Below are 16,571 nucleotides of genomic sequence, written 5' to 3' on the forward strand. Positions count from 1 at the left end.
TGTTGAGGTTGCCGGCATCAGAGGAGAGAAAAGGTCGCTGGTGATTTTGAGGAGAGCAGTTTCAGTACTGTGGCTGGAGCAGAATCCGGATTGGGATGTTTCATACAGGTTATTGGCAGAGTGGTGATGTTTGAGTTGAGTGGCCACAGCACGTTCCAAAACTTTTGACAGAAAGGGTAGATTGGAGATGGGTCTGAAGTTATTTAGGGTGTCAGGGTTTAGTCCAGGGTTTTTCCAAAATGGGGGTGAAGTTTCACGAGTTTTTGGGGAAATCGGTATGTAAAGCTGGATTAAGTTGGAACTGCTTGATGAGCCATGGAGATGGATTGGGTTTCGTTGTTGGTTGTCTGGGAGTTCGGTTGTTGCATTGCCAAAGGTTTCTGTGTGGTGGACACACTGGTTGGCTGTTGTCTTGTGTGACGTGGATGGAGATGTATGTGGCTGCGTGTGGCTGCCTGGAGTCGGGAAAACGGCTACAGTGGTTGATATTGGCTGTGGATCGTCCGGGGTGCTTCGATTTGCATAAGGGGTGAAGATTGGGATATTACATTATTTTGAGTAAGTATTGGCATGAGTAATTACAGAAGTAATTATGAGTTATTATGAGTAATTAGTGGTATGAGTATTAGTTATGAGTTCCAGGTGTTGAGCTAGTTATGCTAGTTATCCAGCTAGTTATGAGTAAGTGATTATTTTAGTAAAATTACATGTTTCGCTGTGTTGTTGATCTGGGGACAAGCTAGTTTGATGGGTACCCTGGGGTCTTCAGCGTGTCTATGTGTTTGTCTGGCTGTTACACTAGACTCTGGGATGTGTTTTCATGAGACGAATTTCAGAATTGATGACAATTCAGTGAGTATGGTGGACAACGTGAAGTGGCTGGTGTGAAGGAAGGGGTTGGGAAAGATGGACCCCCTTCACGAATACCCAGTAGGGTAGCTTAATTTCAGACATAACAGTGAGAATCTATTGTGAGCGAATCACAGTGGGTGAGGAAAACATTGTGTGTGACCAGACACCAGAACTGACCAGAATTGAAATTGGAAGTAGACCAGGTTATTTCTATTATTTGTTTATTCGTGAAAATAAATAAATAATAGGGGGAGGTTCATCGAGGTTAATGGTGGTTTGTGTTTGTGTTAATGGAGGTTAAAGGTGGTTGGTTTGTGGTAATTCTAGTTGAAACTCTCGCTGAAGTAATTTTCGTTTATTTTTATTTTTTGATTCGATTTGAGAGTTGAGATGATTGATTTTTTATTAATTTTATAATTTTATTTTTATTGATGTTGGAAACAGGTAATGGGATGCTGAGAGAAGGATTGAATTTAATTTGAATTGGACTGGATTAAATGGGATTGAATTTAAAAATTGAATATTGGATAAAATTGGATCCACTTGAAAAAAGTGGATTAGGAAATTGGAGAAAAGGTGTTCTATGAAACTATGAATTGAATGAATTGAATCTATGAATTGGAGACCTGTAGACCAGGCGCTCCCAGGAGACTTGTGGACCAGGTGTTCCACCAGAGGAAAAAGACCAGGTGTTCGTGGAGCACTTCACCTGCAAGAACGCCTTGGAACCAAGGTGGAAGGGACCAGTCCAGGTGTTGCTGACTACACCAACGGCAGTCTTTTGCGAGGGCAAGACTTCGTGGATCCACGCCACGCACTGTAAGTTGGCCATACAAGCACCAGACACTACACCACAGCAACCACAGTAAGGATGGGCCTAATCATAGGTACAATACTATTGATAGCGACAGCAGCTAGGGGAAACTCCGATTCCAATAGATGCGAAAACGAAACCCGACACCTCACCGTAACATGGGGACAAAGAGTATCACTACCATGTTTCGAACAGAAAGCCCTGCACACAAATTGGGTGAACATAAATTGGCTAGCACTGTCGGCAGGGCCTGGACGCGTTGGCATGGTACTACAAAAGCAACGAGAGTTCCGGGAAGACGGGCAAGCTAGCATTAAGACCTTGGCCCAACCAGGATACCAATGGGGAACCCCTGATTTTAAGCTACAAACACGCACACGCCTAGGGAAAGACATGACCATGCAGGTCCGGTGCAGCGTCTGGACCCCTGGCGCGGCCGGTGGCGAAAAGAACTACATACGATGCAACAAATACATACTCACGCCACACCCCCAGAATAAGGCCCCAAAGAGGGGGGAAAACACATATTGGAAAGTGGCCAGGGAGGTGGCAACAATTCAAAATAGGACACACTGCTGGTCGTGCATGCGCTTTCCCCAAGCAGGCACCACAGGAATACACATGATAGTGCTACCTCTGTCCCTCAATGACCTCTGCTCACAACCTATCGATTCCCCATGTTTAGTCACCACGCTGGAAAGAGAAGGGGTTGACAACGGCAAGAGTTGCAATCGACAATTTAATTATCGCCCGTCAATGATTGCCCATGTGGCCGAGAGGCCTGCCCCCGTCTGGGTCAAACCACAGAAAGGGAAGGTCTGCCTCCAGGGTTCCGGCCACTTGCGTATGGGAGAATCAGAATGCGCCTACACTCTCCCCGGGAAGCTGGGACAAGGGAGCTCGGGGATTACATTACGAATAGTACTGCAAGATAAACACAACCACAACATAACGGCTATAACATTCTCTAGGGGGGTTAGTAGGATTAATGGGGTGGTAAAGGGACTCCAGTGCTTATCCACCCACCTGGTCCCACCCCATGGGACAATGTTTATATGCGGCGACAAGGCTTACCCCTATTTACCAAATAATTGGGGGGGCACATGTTATCTGGGTTCAGTTCTTCCTGACGTTGAGATACTGGATGAGCTAGACCCAAAGTCCTTGGACAGGCGTTATAAGAGGTCAGTCATGAACGAAGATGGAACCACTAAACTACACGGGAGTCTATGGGAAAAGGTGTTTGGTTTCTTCTTCCCAGGAGCGGGCACAGTCATGGATAGTTCCCGGATAGACAAATTGGCTTTGGCCCTAGAAAAGGTGGCAAACGACACCGCTACGGCTCATGACATACTATTGGACACGGTAATTCACATGCGTACAATGGTGATGCAGAAGTGAGACTAAGGGAAACTAGCCACGCCCTGACGATCGATCGGATCGCGCGCGAAAATTCTTATAAATTTAGCTGGCTCACTGACTGGTTCCAGGGATGGACGGGCACCATAGTGAAGTGGTTATTGACCGCACTGGCTGTGATAATCGGGGTAGTAATTTGGGGGGCACTAATGAAATCTCTAGTCCTCCTCTGTATGAGAAAGTACTTTACAGGATGGAAAGTGAAGAAGCCGCCGACAACGACTATGGTTCTGACCACAGAGGCCGTCGACCTGAACGGGTCCTTCAACAAGGCAGTTGCGACCAGCGCTCCAGAAAATTGTATTGAATTTTGTGACGACTGTGATACTTGTGTGGATCCCATGTGGGAACTGGCTGCTGCCTGTAACGGTGTATGTGATGACTGTGATACTTGTGCTATAAACCCCTTGCGTGTACTGGCTAACGCTGCTTATGTATTACAAGCTGACAGCTGCACGCCCCCTTTCAACCCAACTATGGATCTGATTGCGACACTGGGTCTGGCGGTCGAGGGACCCGACGTGGATATCCTAGACCCGCAAGCCGACCAGGCGCCCAATTGAGACTTTGACATAAAGGAAGTCCCTCTCTTTTCTCCAAATGTTTTAAGTTCAAATGCTTCAAGTGAATCGGATTTTTACGCTCTGTACCCTGACCAGGAAATTGAGACACAAGATACTGACAATACTATGTATTCCCCAGAACAGCAGCACGTGAGGGACCTCATGGGCATGATCGTTGATTAACTTCGAAGATCTGCAAGGACTGGGTCTGCAAAGGGTGGGGGGAGCAAGTTCCGCAGGGGAGGTGATGGGCCCTCTGGCGGAGCAGAACCTCATCTGGACCAGACACCTTCGTTGTGGATCCGAAACGTTAATGGACTTTCATGTTCTGAGCCCTCAGGCTCCGAGCACGCACCACACGACACGTTCGCCAAATGCACGGGCGAGGCGCTTTGGGCGCACGATATGCCCTTGGGAGATACCCGCATTACACAATTATTTTTTCAATACCCGCATTACACAATTATTTTTCAATAAAACCCGATGTGGCACGTTGTCTCTTAAGATACTTTGTCTCGACGAGACAAGAGGAAGGAATGTCAAGTAGTAGATTTGTTATTGCCTAAAGTTCAGTTATAGACGTTGGGTGCTAATGTGTTATGATTTATATGATGTTTAAAAATGCTATTTCATAAAGTTAATAAAGGGTTTTTGCTTCGTTTTAGTTTTGGATGAGAAAAGGCTCGCTGAGGTCATGCTGAACAAATTGTATACGTGTGCTTTTTTCGAGGCTGGTCGTAAAACCACGCCCACATGCGCTTGTTTTTGCGTAATGCTAGTAGAATGACATGATCGTTAACCATATATATTTTGTTTTAATCTCAGCAACGCATGACTCTGTATAAACATGCTTTGGATTACTCATGTACACAAACCCATAAAATATATGGGTTTGTTTGGCTAAGCATACACTCTCCTCTTTGTGAGTTATATTTCTGTTTTCTCGGAGCCCAGAGAAACAATTGGTCCAAATGATAAGGAAAGGCTGACTCCCCCGAATGATAACGGTGGGAGGGACTCTCGCCAGTCGCTTCGTTCTCTCGGAGATTTTCTGATAATCGTATTCGTATATAAGTAAATGAGAATCAATGCGTTGTCAGGAAGGCTTGACGTGGCATGAGACTGGCTCTTGCTATAGATGTCTTGGCCTCCTCCGGATCTGTATAAGTTGGTTATTAATAAAGCTGCGCCATTCCAGGCTATTGTGGACTTCTTTTGCAAACGAAGAGCTGATTCTTCACATATATATATACTCAAAGGCAAAAGTTATTGTGACACACAAACAACAAACAGAATCATTGTTAAACTTTTACTGCCGCGAATGAAATGTTATTACATGGAAAGACAAATGTTTCAAGGTATGGTAACGATCAACAGTCCAGAAGAACAGTGCACCTGGCATATGCAAATGAGCCACAACACAAGAGGGGGTTCACAAGCAAGTTCACACAGTCAGTAGCGAGTGTGTCCACCTTGTGCATTGATGCAGTCCTGGCACCTTCGCCTCATTGAGGCCACTAAACGTCGATGAAAGTCCTTGGGAAGATCATTCCATATCCGAGGAAGGATTTGGTGAAGTTCCTGCAGCGTTTTTGGAGGATTCGGATGACGTCGTAAACGTCGCTCCATTTCATCCCAGACGTGTTCAATGGGTGACAAATCAGGGGATCTTGCAGGCCGGGGTAACACATTAACATTGTTCTGATTAAGATACTGCTGTACAACTCGAGCAACGTGTGGTCTGGCATTATCGTGTTGAAACGTCACTCCAGGGCCGTTCTGTTGCAAAAACGGTAAAGCGGCCATTTGCAAAATCTCGTCTCGGTACCTCACAGCATTCAAGTTCCCCTCAATCACAATCATTGGCGTTCTTGCTGCAGCTGTTATCCCACCCCAGATCATAATGCCCCCACCTCCAAAACGATCCCCTTCCAGAACACATGGCCTGATGTAACGTTCACCTGTGCACCTGTAGACACGTGTCCTACCGTCAGCTCGGTGAAGCTGTGCCAAATGGTGTTTCTATGGACGTTGAATCGATGAGCAACATCACGCTGCGAGGTACCAGACCGAAGCATACCTATAGCTCTACATCTGTCATTTTCCCCGAGGCGTGGCATGTCAAACTTATTCCAAAACGATGAATAGAGGTGTTTTTCTGACTTCTGCACTTCTTAAGACTGCATTGAGTGGAAATGATAAGCGTCTGGTTGTCTGGCCTTTTAAAGTGAACATTGCTGGCCATTTTTCTCGAATATGTCATGCTTCTTGCAAATTTCGTGCAATTCGAACAACAACTGCTTGGTTGCGTTTCTTCGACCATTTTAACACACTCTTTCTCTGGTTCAAATCCAAAAATTCATTCACAAGATTACCAATGAAAAAATTCCATGTCACAATAACTTTTGCCTCTGAGTATATATATATATATATATATATATATATATATATATATATATATATATATATATATATATATATATATATATATATATATATATATATATATATACGTATATATGTATATATATATATATATGTATATATATATATATATATATATATATATATATATATATATATATATATATATATATATATACACACAGCAAGGTGCTTGGGTTGCGGGCAACGTATGCTGTGCTTCCATCACCAGTAAACTTGAGATTGTGGGGGTTGTTGTTTCAGGAGGAGAGATGTTCTTTGTGTGAAGGTTTGGGAACGGTGCAGCATGCACTGAGCATGCTCAGTAGCATTGGTAGCAGGACAATACAAGTGGCGGCATGATCAGGTGCTGCCTGTGGTAGTGCAGATGGTGCAACAAGAGGTGCTGAGATCGAGAGAGAGAAGAGTGGAGAAGGAGACGATGGGGGAGAGGTGTTGTTTGTCAAAGAGGGCCAAGTGGTAAGAGGTGGAAAGAGGAGGAGGTGGAAAGCAAGAGGGCTGTCAGATGCTTGTGATTGGCAGGTGGTGGCAGACCTAAAGCCACAATTGGTATTCCCAGAGGAGATCTGTGTGACATGGGTGTGGCCTGACATTGTCATCTGGTCAGGTGCAACTAGACAGGTCATCTTACGGGAATTGTCGGTACCTTGGGAAGAGAACATGGAGGAGGTGCACGAGAGGAAGAGAGGAAAGTACAGTGAGCTGGAGGCAGAGTGTCAGGAGAAGGGTTGGTGAGTTTCATGTCAGCCATTTGAGGTGGGGTGTAGAGGGTATATTGGCAATTCCTTTTCAGCATTTCTTGCTCGGCTGGGAGTGTGTGGGACAGAAAGAAGGAGGATGTGTGACAGAGTGGCCCAGGTTGCCTTGAAAGGCTCACTTTGGTTATGGAGGAAGTTTATGGAGGCATGTCGATTGTTTCATATATGCATAGTTTAGATTTGGGACTGATGGACAACGGGATGCTAATACCAACCCTGAACATTTTTTCCTCCAGGTGAGCTAAAAATTGTTCCTCAAGAAGTAAAATGTGTGGGTGGCACATCGAGAACTACAAGTGTGGCCATTATGGCAAAACGTTTGAGAACCACTATTCGAGCCTGTATGGGCAGCCCTATTTACATGCCCGGACTTTACATAATAGTCATGATGCTTACATGAATAACGTATGCAGTAATCATTCACACACGTTAGTTATAAAATGTATTTATTTTACAAAGACACTTTTTAAACATTTATCAAAACATCTGTCACAGCGCGCTACATTGTGTTTGTCTGCAGATGAAGCTTTTGTGGTCAATTCAAAGGTACTTCTAAGCCAAGTGCGGAATATGGCATTAATAGATAACTGCAATAAATATTTAAGAAGCTTTTTTTTTTCAGCCTTAACAAGAAAAAGTAACCATGTTAAGAGAGCAATTTCAGTTGATCTTGTTTTGTTTTTTTGTCAAGCAAATGGACACACTGGCATTTTAAACTCCACGACCAAAGGGGGATGGAGGTTATGTTTTCACCCATGTCTGTCTGTCTGTCTCTTTGTGAACAGGATATCTCAAAAAGTTATTGACCAATTCAGGCAAAACTTAGTGGACAGGTTGTGTGTGTGAGAAGGACGAATCAATTCGATTTTGGAGAAGATCTAAATACGGATCCGGCCGGATATGCCAAAAATGATACATAAACATGCATGGTCCGATTTTGTTCAAACTTGGCACAAGCACATAACATGGCGGTGTACATGTGCACCTCACTTTATTTTGCAATCTGATCAAAGATGGCCGACTGGTAGACTGGCGGCCATTTTGGTTGCAAAAAACCCGATATTGAACACGTCCTCAACCATTTCTTGGACAGGCATTTACCGATCTTATTAAGTAAGAGATAACGGCAAAGAGATAACGAAAGGTGGCTTACATACGCACGTCATTTTTGTTTGAGATCAGATCCCTGAAGGCCGACTCGCGGCCATTTTGGTACTTAAATGTATCCCCAACCATTTCTCTTTCTCAGATATGCATGGACCAATTTTGTTCAAACTTGCCACAAAGACAATACATGAGAGTATACTTATGCAGAAGAGTTGTTTTTGTAATCCGACCAAATATGTCCGGCTGGCAGCGTTTAACTCCGTACAGCAAAATGAATATAAAACCACGGGTGCTATTTCATTTTATGTCTTTTTCTCCTTGAATCGTATGCACTATACTGCTGTATGCTGTCCTGTGGGTCTATTATATTGCAGTAATATACACTATATTCTGTACAGCACTGAGCTGTACTAGCTGCCTCACATCAACCTGTGGTATAATGCACATTATCAACTCATATATGCTGTACTCCGTTATAAAAGCTATTCTGTATTATATTATATACTCTCCACACCATAGTAAATACAAACGCACATTCACTTGCACACCCCAACCCGTCACTCCTGCATATAATTAATACAAACCCAAAATCAATCTTAAGACACGTAGAGGTTCTGTGAGATGTTGGCAGTTGAAGATGTATGGCAGGCAACATTTATTTATCATAGAGCAGAGAAAGAGTTGAAATTTAACATTTTGCAAACTTTAACTTACTCTGAGTATTGGAGTATTTGCTCTCTCTTACTCTGAGTAACAAACTCTGTGTACTTCATGACTATTGTGTGTGTGTGTGTGTGTGTGTGTGTGTGTGTGTGTGTGTGTGTGTGTGTGTGTGTGTGTGTGTGTGTGTGTGTGTGTGTGTGTGTACGTGTTGGGTATGGAGGAAGAGATGGGTATGGGTAAAAGAGGGGCTGGGTTAAATGTGGAACATTTAATGGATGCATTGAGCACGTCCGAGGAATCCAAAGCCATCTGTTCACCGTCATACAGTATGTCCTTCCTGCGACCATTCCTGTAAGTCACAGACAAACAACAAGAAAAAGAGCAATCAGAGATTGCAAACCCTCACCAGGATGTATTTTCAGTGGTTTTTAAGGCTTTTGTGTTAAATACAAATATGGAGGCCGAACCACGTGACCAATGACGTCATCATTATTTTTTTTTCTAAACTAATTTATTCCTAGATTATGCTCAAGAAATTTCATGTTAATCGGATGAAGTTTTGTACTTGTCGAATTATGACATCATAATGGAGGCACCTATGACATAATCATTAACATATTTTATTCCCCATGGAGAGTTCTTTACAATGAGCCATGTCTCAATTTTTTCTATTGAGCACTTTCGGAGATATAGAGGTGCAAAGTTTTTCGCTTTTTCCAAGATGGGGGCCGAACCACGTGACCGATGACGTCATCATTTATTTTTTTTCTAAACCAATTTATTCCTAGGTTATTTATGCTCAAGAAATTTCATCTTGATCGGATGAAGTTTTGTACTTGTCGAATTATGACGTCATAATGGAGGCACCTATGACATAATCATTAACATATTTTATCCCCCATGGAGAGTTCTTTACAATGAGCCATGTCTCAATTTTTTCTATTCAGCACTTTCGGAGATATGGAGGTGCAAAGTTTTTCGATTTTTCCAAGATGGCGGCCAAAACCACGTGACCGATGACGTCATCATTATTTTTTTCTCCACCAGTTAATGCCGACATGGCGCTCAATAAATTTAATCTTGATTGCATGAAATTTTGTACTCGTCGAATTATTACGTCATAATGGAGGCACCTATAACATCATCATTAACATATTTTTATTCCGCATGGAGAGTTCTTTACAATGAGCCATGTCTCAATTTTTTCTATTGAGCACTTTCGGAGATATAGAGGTGCAAAGTTTTTCGCTTTTTCCAAGATGGGGGCCGAACCACGTGACCGATGACGTCATCATTTTTTTTTTTTCTAAACCAATTTATTCCTAGGTTATTTATGCTCAAGAAATTTCATGTTGATCGGATGAAGTTTTGTACTTGTCGAATTATGACGTCATAATGGAGGCACCTATGACATAATCATTAACATATTTTATTCCCCATGGAGAGTTCTTTCCAATGAGCCATGTCTCAATTTTTTCTATTCAGCACTTTCGGAGATATGGAGGTGCAAAGTTTTTCGATTTTTCCAAGATGGCGGCCAAAACCACGTGACCGATGACGTCATCATTATTATTTTTTTCTCCACCAGTTAATGCCGACATGGCGCTCAATAAATTTAATCTTGATTGCATGAAATTTTGTACTCGTCGAATTATTACGTCATAATGGAGGCACCTATAACATCATCATTAACATATTTTTATTCCGCATGGAGAGTTCTTTACAATGAGCCATGTCTCAATTTTTTCTATTCAGCGCTTTCGGAGATATAGAGGTGCTATTTTTTTCGGGTTTTCCAAGATGGCGGCTGAACCACGTGACCGATGACGTCATCATTATCATTAAAAAATTTGTACCGGTGGAGTTGCACCTATGGGGCAAATTTCCTGTCAATCGGACCAACGGTTGCAGAGAAAATAATATTTATTCTGTGCGAACAGACACAGACAAACGGACTCAAATGCAATACCCTCTCCTCTGGCGAGGGCAATTAAGACAAAGGAGTGCAATAAACCTATAGTTTAGTTGGCACAACCTTTCATTACCCCCTGCATGTTTTGGGGTCATCATATGTGTGTGTCGTCTTTCGCTTATTCTCCTAATGAGTGTGGGGAAGGTATTGGAGACTCGGATGATGTGCTCTGAACGGAAAAAAATAATCTATAACTGTCAAACCGAGTTTACTATTTAATGGAATCTTTTCATGTAGAAATCTAGGTTCATTGAGATAAACGGCAGAGGGCAGCAGGTTCCAGACTTAAAGGTGATTGGAGGAGGACAGGGAAACAATGACTTCGCACAAGAGTGAATGAGTGCCAGGGAGGAAAGGGCTTTGGGGGGGTTAGGGTTCAGTGGGAGTAGGCATGAGTTGACGAACAGCAACACTCTTGTTATTATAAGATAACTAGTAAAAGGACCCTGCGTTGCCTGGCAACACAAAGCCCTTTTGTGCTGGGAATATGAAGAGCGGTGGAGGGTGGGGGGGAAAGTAGGGGGTGGGAGGAGGGCAGGAGGTGGAGAGAAAGGGGAGGGAGGGAATGGGAGGGGCAATAATTCAGTGGTATTAGACATGAGTTGACGATCGATTGGCACTCTTATTATTATTATTATTATTGTTATTATTATTAGAAAACTAGCAAAAGTACACCGCGTTGCCGGGCAATGCAGAGTCGCTTTGTGCTGGGAATATGAAGAGGGGGGAGGGAGGATGAGGTGAGGGACGAGCAAGGGGAAGGGAAGGGAGGGGTGAGGAGGGAAGAGGGGGAGGGCGAGGGGAAGGGTTCAGTGGGAGTAGGCATGAGTTTAATACAGTGCTCTGGTTATTATCATCATTATTATTATTATTATGTAATTATTGTCAGTTTTTAAATTTGAGTTTACATTCCTTTTAAAGTCTATTTCTCTTCATCATTGCGGTCTCACTCAATACCAATCCAGTCTTCCTGCTTATTAAGAGCTTTGTCTCCCTCACACAATTATTATTACTAGGGCATGCCCGTACTATATATAAGCTAGGACGTGCCCGTACGTGGGTGCCCGTTCCTTGCCAAAAAAAAACAAAAAAAAAAACATGAATGGTTTGGTCCATTCGCAACGACCACAGAACCCCCCCCTCTATTTACATGCAATGGTTTGGTCCAAAGCGAACGGTTTGGTCCATTCGATGTGATTCGATGATTCGATGTGAATGGTTTGGTCCATTCGCAACGACCACAGAACCCCCCCCCTCTATTTACATGAATGGTTTGGTCCATTCGCAAAGCCAAAGCGAACGACCACAGAACCCCCCCCCTCTATTTACATGAATGGTTTGGTCCATTCGCAAAGCCAAAGCGAACGACCACAGAACCCCCCCCCCCCCCCCTCTATTTACATGAATGGTTTGGTCCATTCGCAACGGCAAAGCGAACGGCGAACGGCTAAATCGCCATAGCTCGGTAAGTACTTGTCCGATTAATTTCAAACCTTGAAAAGGCACATCCTCGGGTCCCCAGCAATATACCTGGCAAGTTTCAAGTATATCGGACCGGTAGTTGTCGAGAAACAGCGGTCACAGACAAACAGACAAACGTACAAACGTACAAACGTACAAACGTACAGACAGAGATTACTGGAATTATAGATAGATTCTCCATTCTTTCACCTCTGCATCCCACGCTCCAAATTATTGCCTTGAGAAACACATTTTCTGCCTCAAGTGCCATATCAAGCTTTGCCGCATCATGATATTATCTATATTACTTATTGCATGATGAGTATCCATGCTCCTTCAATTAAGGATTAACAATCTTCACTCCACATTATTAAGCTGTGTGTATGGGATGGGAGGATGGCATAGATGTACGGCTGTACGCACACTCATCTCTAGACTGTGTGGCCTGGGTTTGAATCCCGACCCAGCTATAAACTGTCATCCTGATGATTCACAGGCAGGGTGATTCATCAATGTGTGTGCCATCCCATGGATTGTTGTTACACTGGGCGTCCCATATGTCAGCATTGGTTGGTGGACGTTAGAGATCCCATGGTGTCCCTCACGAAGAGGAGGCGAGCTATCACTGACACCCTGAACAAATTACAAATTCCTGCTCTGATCTACAGACTTCAATGCTTTAGTGACACAGCCATGCCCTCAGCCAATCATGACCCTCGATACTACCAACACATATGTTAAATTTGATGGAAATCAGCCCAGCCCTGTTTTTTTCTGTGATTTTCAGATGTACACACCTTCACATATATACCTAGAGAGAATTGCCTTATTTAATTTAGTTGCATTGAAGTTACAGTTGTTGGAATAATTCTCATGATGAATATCCAAGTGAATCAAAGACACAGTAAATCCTCTCTTTCTCAGGGCCCCTCCACTGACATGCCACCTCCGGTGGCTGATTATCCAGTTGGGCAGGTAGTGGGTCAACAAATAATCTAATTTTCAAATTTTCAAACTTTTGGCATAGCCATGCCAAGAAATTGGAGTATGTCCAGACACCATGGATTCATAAATGTTCACCAACTGATATATGGGTCCTCTGGCTAAACTTGCCTTCCATGAAGAGCTCACTCATTTAAGCACCGTCCTTCTTGTGACACACAACTAGGGCGACATTTTATAGTTGGATCCAAAATCAAACTCAATCTTGAAAGCTCAAACGTGAGTATGCCCCCTCTGAGCTATCCTGCCAGCCTAGAGCATATACCTCGAGTGGAACAACAACAACAACAACAACAACAACAACAACATGCATTTTAAGGCCATTTTCCCTGATAGAGCGGGGGTTAGCCTTGTGGTCCCCATGACAATCTTCTCCATTTTGCCCTATTTTCTGCATCTCCCCATGTTAACCCCCTTGCCCGCATTTCTTCTTCCACCATCTTTAGCCAAGTCTTTCTCTGTCTTCCCCGTCCTCTACTTCCTTCTACATTCATTTCCATCATTTTTCTCAACCAGTCACTTTCATCCTTCCTCAACACATGACCAAACCATCTCAACCTGTTTCACTTCACAGCATCCATCACAGGCTCTATTCCCATCATCTTTCGCAATTCATCATTTGTCTTCCTCTCTCTCTCAACGGTACTCCGCACATCCATCGAACCATTCGCATTTCCACCCTTTCCAACCTTCGTTGCTGCTCTATGTTCATTACCCATGTCCTGCTCCCATAAATCATAACACTTCTCACACATGCAGCATACACCTTTCCCTTCAGCTTCAACGACACTCCCCTCCTCATCAGCACGCCACTCAGTTCCCGAAACTTCTTCCATGCACATCTCACTCTAGCAACCGTTGCCGAGTCTGATCCACCTTCTCCATTCAGCATGTCTCCGAGGTAGCAAAATGTTTTCACACCTTCCAGCTTCACGCCGTCTCCAAGATCCAACTCAACATTTCCTCCATCTGCAGCTCCCTCTGTGCACACCTTACATTTGAATGTAGCTGCCACACTGGTTAATGACCCTCTCAGACCACTACATTTTTGATGAACCCACTTCGCGCACATTGTACATTGAATGGAGTTCACTCCGACACCCTTCCGAGTGGAACACTAATTCTTTAATTGCTCATCCATCTTGACGTTCTGTCCGAAATATAGCTATTTGCCAGCATTAGCTGGTTAACAATCCCATGGAGTCAGTTTTTGATGAGTTGGCGAGTTATCCCAGGCACCTTGGCCGAATTCCGATTTTTTTCCCCCTGACTTAAATTACAGTAGATCTGTGCTTACAGGTGCGCGGCAGACTGCACGTGACCGTGGATGAAAAGTTGCTGTGGTACCCAACTAATTAGCCCCCAGAGATGGGTCAACCAAATTAGGAATCCTGGAAAGAAGATATGCAGAACATAAGTGAGTATAACCTCAATATGCTTTTTTATGTTCACTGCGAGAACAGTCGTCTGGCTTGTTAACCTTGCCGAAGGAGAGTGTATTGCATTTGGGTCCGTTTGTCTGTTTGTCCGCAAGGAATTTGCTAACATAGGTGCCACCTAGAGGTAGCCAGTACACATTCTATTTTTTTCAATCCAGTACCTCTATAAAGTATGTACAATTAGAATGTGAGTACGTCTATAAAATACGTACTCTAAAAGCACACAAAACAAATCCGTGCGAGGGTATGTAATCTTTCCTTGTTCTAGTTAGCCGGTCCCCCTGCACAGCAGGTTCTTTTTAGACCATCTGGTACAGTTGCAGAGTCAAAGTCTAGGGTTTAAAGAAACATCTCGGGTTGAAATAACCTTCTCGGTTTAGGAGTCCAGGAGCAGTTGGGTATGACAGAGAAGGGTGGGTACCAGGAGTGAAGGGTTGGGGACACAATATTTGGATGTAAACACAGAATTGAGGCATTCGGCCTCCTCACGAGCATAGTCAGCTGTGCTGCCATTGGAAGAAATGGAACGTATAGAAATGGAGCATACTCCAGAGATAGACTAACAAGGCACCACCAGGTTTTAGATGAGGGAGACAAGTTTGAAAATTCATTGTTGAGGTTGGACAGATGTTGTTTTCTGGCTCTGGCTCCCGAGAGTGGACACACACTTGTTGTGGACTTTTTGGAAAGCACTGAGATTGCCTTTGGTTGAATTTGCCTTCCAGGAAAAGAAGGCAAGTTGTTTCAGAGAAACTGCCGCTCACTGCAGGATTCAGAGTATAGTCAGGTTCACTATGTTAACAAATATAATTTCGTTCAAAATTTTTGGAGATTAGCAAAACTATACATTTTTGGAATATTCAGAGCATGAGGAATCCAAAAATTAATGTTTACATTTGCGTCGACACCTTTGCGAAAATGACACTCAGGACAGTGATGAAGATAGTCAGGTTCATCATGTTAACAAATATAATTTCGTTCAAAATTTTGTGAGTTGAGTAAAACTATACATTTTTGGAATATTCAGAGCATGAGGAATCCAAAAATCAATGTTGCCATTTGCACAGACACCTGCAATTTAATTTAATTAAATATGCTAATCCTCTGTTTTCTGAGTCAAGGAATCCAATAAAGGCCTCAAAATAGTGCTCAGGATTATAGAAAAGCAACAATCAAAGGTAATTGAAAACTATTGTCTTTATATTTGTGATATAACATCAGTCAATGGAGTATCTTCTCTTCTAGACTTGGTTATGGCAAACTACCCTGCAATGTCTGCTGCTCTTCTTCTGCTCCAATCGGTTCTTCTGATCATGTGCTTGTTAAAGTGGACATCTCTCTGGCCATTCTCAGAGAGCCTCCTCAGCGCCAACGAGTCTGGCATTTCACTCAGGCTGACTGGCACGGTCTGCAAGCAGCCATCAATCATCTGGACTGGTCTCCCATTTCTACTGCCTCTGACATCAATTCTTCCTGGGAATTCTTCCAAAGCAAACTGCTCTCTCTCATGCAAAGATTTATCCCATCTCGTCTTCAGTTGTCTTACCCTTCCTCCCGTCCATGGTACACTGAATCTTGTGGTGAGGCAGTTGCCCTGAAACAACTTGCCTTTGCCTCTTGGAAGGCAAATCCAACTGAAGGCAATCTCAGTTCCTTCCACCAAGATCAGAACAAGTGTGTGTCTACCCTCAGGAGTGCCAGGAAGCACTATCTCTCCACACAAGATTGAACTCTCAAACCTGTCTCCTTCCTCCAAATCCTGGTGGCATCTGGTCAAATCCGTTTCTGGTGTTTGTTCCCCCTCCACCCCCTCCCTTACCTCAAATGGCTACACAGTTGACACCGCACGTGACAAAGCCGAATGCCTCAACTCTGTGTGTGCCTCAAAATCTTGTTTCCCAAACCCATCTCTCTCTGTTCCCACCTTACCCAGTCGAACCCAACTGCTCCTGGACTCTGTGTCCTTCTCTCCTCGCAAGGTGGAGAAGTTTTTTTCAAACCTCGTCTCTGATTGTGCAACTGGACCAGACGGCATCAGCCCATGGGTCCTAAAATCCTGCTCTGCTGCTCTATATC

Source organism: Myxine glutinosa, chromosome 7 (assembly GCF_964187855.1).
Source record: "Myxine glutinosa chromosome 7, kmMyxGlut1.1, whole genome shotgun sequence".
Classification (NCBI taxonomy): domain Eukaryota; kingdom Metazoa; phylum Chordata; class Myxini; order Myxiniformes; family Myxinidae; genus Myxine; species Myxine glutinosa.